We start from the raw sequence: 4,285 nt of genomic DNA, 5'->3' as shown, positions 1-4,285 counted from the left end.
AAGCCAGGTACCAAGCGGCCTGTGAAGCCCATGATGCCACTTGGAAAAAGGAGGAGGTTGATCTTTGGGGGCGGGCTCGTCGTCATGCGGAGGAGGTGTACGAAGACGGGTACTTAGCGAGGAAGGTCAAAGGCGCTAAGCGCCTGATCGCTGCGTGGACGTGGGCCAATAAGATTCAGCGTGCCACCGACGAGGAGCTCCGGTGGGCGCCCGACGAAATGGCAAGATCGTTCATGCTCGTCCGCCAGCAAGAGGCAGATCGGTACGTTAAGCTCTGCGAGGCGGAGGAGGCAGAGTATTGCCTCCGCGCTGGGAAGACGCCGTGCACCAGGGAGCTGCTGGCGAGAGGCTGTCGGAATACTGCGCCTAGGAGCGATCATTAGTTTTAGGATTGTTCATTTTCAATTTTGTGCATTTTACCTAGTAGTTAAGTATCATCAAGTATATGTGATGATATTATATATATATATATATATATTCTATGATGAAGTAATGAACAATTAATATATATATATATATTGTGAATTCCATTTTCTTTCTGTTTTCGTATACTAATTTGTATCTAGCTGTTATCATCCACATATACAGAATGGAAAGCATATACATGCACATTGAAACAGAACATATAAGAACGGAAAGTAGAGTACACACATTGAAACAGAGCAATAAACAGAGCAATATTATCATTGTTGTGAATACACAGCGATCCACGTCATAACGACTCAACAAAATAAAACGCGTCCATGAGACCATGACCAGCAGCCCTTGCCTATAGTAGCTCTTGGCTCTGCCTGAACTTGTGCAAGCGTTCGTCCAAGCGGTCGACACGCTCGCAGTACATCTGGAGCACGATATCGAGCTCCAAGTTGGCTATTTCATCGAAGATCACCAGCTCGGGGATGCGATGGCCAAGTTCCTCTACTGCGCCCAGGTGGACACCTGGGCCAAGGAGGCGGTCGAGCCTAACGACCAGCGTGTTGGCATCCAGAGGGCCGCAGACAAGGCGAACGGCACGACCCATGCGAACGGCGCAGCGGGTGTTCGGTCCAAGTACGGCGAGGGCGACCTCTAGTGAAAGTACGGTGCAGATGGCCTCTGCCCACTCCTAGTGACGAATGGGGGTACTGATGGGACATGTACCCAACTGCGATGCCCTGTCAACAACAGGCAAGCACCAATAGATCCACTCTTGTTGTGCGGCGCTCCGCGCCTCTCACTCTGCGGCGCTCCAACGGTCTCGTTGTGCGGTGAGCCGCGTCAATACTAGCTTGCTCTAGGCACACCATCGATCATGTTGTGCGGCGAGCTGCAGCCTCTCGGCGCTGACATGCTTATTTTGATCCGCGGCACTGAAGCGCCATGCGCCAAGGGTCTGCTCAACCCTAGCGATGACACACATCACGACATCATCCATCACGTTGTCGGGGAGCGCCTCGGCCTCAACGGGCCGTGGCGCCTTCTCATTTTCCTCGTCGAGGAGGTTGATGGCAGAGGCAGCGCTTTGGTGGGTTGGCATGCTTGGAAAAGGTGGATGTGCTACAGGCTGCGCTTGTTGCCTCCGTGCGTCGCGCGCCGCACGCAATATCGCTGGGTGGTGCCGGGAAACCGGTGAGGAAATGGCAGGAAACGATGGTATGTTCATAAAATGACATCAATTAATGAAAACTTAGCATAGAAGGAACATCGAGCTAGCACAACACGTGCGGCCACATTGCTCGCCCAAGGCTATGATCCATATACTTGTGTGCCCAACAAAGCACATTGTTCACAGTAAAGAATACTATTCCATTTATCCTAGTAGAGCAGTGGCGACAAGTGTCACAAGAAGTAGATGATGATAAGATGATTGTTTATCCTAGTTAATTATCTCTCCTCCTAATGTCTCAGTTGATAGTTCTCCGCGGTTAAATTTCGTCCCACCAACACCGGTTTATTTTCGTCCTCTCACCCCCCCCCCCCCCCCCCCCCCCGGAGCGAACCAACAAAAACCATGTACTGCATCTAGGTAGTCGCCTCCCTAGAACCGAAAAAAAAAATCTATGAAAAAACCACCGAAAAAAAATCCACGAACCGCACGCACGCACTAGCGAGCGAGGCCTCCAGAGTGCCCTCGAGAGACTCATGATTCCCTAGCCAGGGTTCCTAGCCCCTCCTCCTCCCCCGCCCCTCCTACTCCGCCGCTGCCGACCGCTTCCTGACCTCGCCGGGAGCAGACAACAGGACCCCACCGCCGTGCCTCCCTCTCTCGTTTCTCCTCTTTCCTCTCTCTCTCTCTCTCTCTCTCTCTCGCTCTCTCTCTCTCTCTTCTCTGAACTACGTGTCATTCCTCTCTGCAGGTGCCTTCATGGCCGCGTCATGGATCTCGCCGCCGTGGGCTGCTTGCTCCTCCTCCGACGGCCTACCTCGCCCACGTCCAGGTCTAACTCATGGGACGAGGACGATGCCGCCACCATCGCGAATCTCTATGGCAGGCTGTGACCGTGGCCGTGGCGCGAGGAGCGACGAGCTCCGCAAGGGCATGCCCTGGAGTGAGGAGGAGCACAGGTTGTAATCTCTGACGACCTGTTCTCTGATTCTCATGCCCCTCCCGATTTTGACATAAAGATTCCTGCTAGAGTCGTCTGCTTCATAGGATGGTGCTACACTGATCCTCAAGACCACAAATTTATGCAATTTCCTTTTTTCTTTATCATGTGGATGTCAACAAAAAGGGACCCGTGTTATATTGTCAGGTGCCAGATTCAATTGTTTGCATCGAAGTTGTTTGGATTCACCGGGAGGAAGCGGTCAGTCATTTTTCGTCCACACCTAATTGACTACAATTTCAGATTAGTTTTTTGTTTTTGCAGCAATTCGAAAATGCAGAACACATGTTCATCTTCCTCCAACCTACATAGTCAATATTAATAGTTTTTATGATGATACATGAGCTAGTACTATGGCTCATTTTGATCTGCTATTTGGATAAATACACTTTTGTGGAATTGTGGGTACTTCTCTTCATGTTGTTTACAGGCAGCCAAAGTTACACATCCAGCCATGACGACTACATGTAATTGTTTGTACATAAGCCTCAGCTCAAGATAAGGTTGATGGAAGTACTTTCCATATATGTTCTCCCCATTTAAAAAAATAGGTAAGTTCTATGGGATAGCTGGAGCGATGTCTATTTTATTTATAATGTGTACATCTATGTATCATGACTTGTGGTTACATGCCTATCAAGTATTTGATGCATTCACCTGAGATTAGTAATGATGTTAAGTCCTCCTAAATTAATCTCATATATACATTTGCAGGTTGTGCTTTACGACCCTAATGAGGGATTCCACAAGAAATATTTCCCAATCGGGAGAGGTTTTGTATCAATTATATGAGAAGTGCAATATTTAGTATGTGTTTTTCTTGCTTATGTTTTCAACCAATGTATCATCTAGCAACCTCTATTCCTAGAACTACCGCACTTTCATTGAAAAAATAACAATTGTACTTGATGGACAACAATGGATGTGGGCTAGCAAAATAGATGTGATCTCTTTTCGCCTTTTTCAAATATCTTCAGAATTGTACACTCACTCACCATATTACTCTTTTGATCTCCATAGAGGATTATGTTTTTGAGCATGTTAATCGCAGTCTTCTATTTATGAAGTAGCCATTCATTGGTCCATGTTTTGCTGGTCGACTCAGACAAAGTATACAGTTTGCTTGAATTTATACCGTGATATGAAACCAAGATAAGTTTTAATCAATGGTAATTAAAAGTTTTGTTTGAATTGCTGAAGATCTGAAGAATCCACTCACCGAGAGATCTTTTTAGTTGGTACGTATACATGTCTAATTTCTAAAGGTTTGAGCATATTGGACAAGACCTATATAGGCTAACACTGAAGGAAATATGCCCTAAAGGCAATAGTAAAGTTATTATTTACTTCCTTATATCATGATAAATGTTTATTATTCATGCTAGAATTGTATTAACCGGAAACATAATACATGTGTGAATACATAGACAAACAGAGTGTCACTAGTATGCCTCTACTTGACTAGCTCGTTGATCAAAGATGATTAAGTTTCCTAACCATTGACATGGGTTGTCATTTGATTAATGGGATCACACAATTAGGAGAATGATGTGATTGACTTGACCCATTCCGTTAGCTTAGCACCCGATTGTTTAGTATGTTGCTATTGCTTTCTCATGAATTATACATGTTCCTATGACTATGAGATTATGCAACTCCCGTTTACCGGAGGAACACTTTGCGTGCTACCAAACGTCACA

At 46.4% G+C, this 4,285-nt stretch overlaps 1 long non-coding RNA gene across 1 annotated transcript; it reads left to right on the top strand.

The window, feature by feature from the left end:
- Window positions 1-2,037: 2,037 nt before the first annotated feature.
- Window positions 2,038-3,553, top strand: LOC125553953 (uncharacterized). Its single transcript, XR_015602121.1, has 2 exons — window positions 2,038-3,136; window positions 3,300-3,553. It is a non-coding gene; the product is annotated as an uncharacterized LOC125553953 (long non-coding RNA).
- The last annotated feature ends 732 nt before the right edge of the window (window positions 3,554-4,285 follow it).

The sequence above is a fragment of the Triticum urartu genome, chromosome 4A, assembly GCF_056163025.1.
Source record: "Triticum urartu cultivar PI428250 chromosome 4A, HENAU_Tu73, whole genome shotgun sequence".
In the NCBI taxonomy this organism is placed as follows: domain Eukaryota; kingdom Viridiplantae; phylum Streptophyta; class Magnoliopsida; order Poales; family Poaceae; genus Triticum; species Triticum urartu.
The sequence above is the reverse complement of the archived record's forward strand: the minus strand, read 5'-3'. Positions and strand labels throughout refer to the sequence as shown.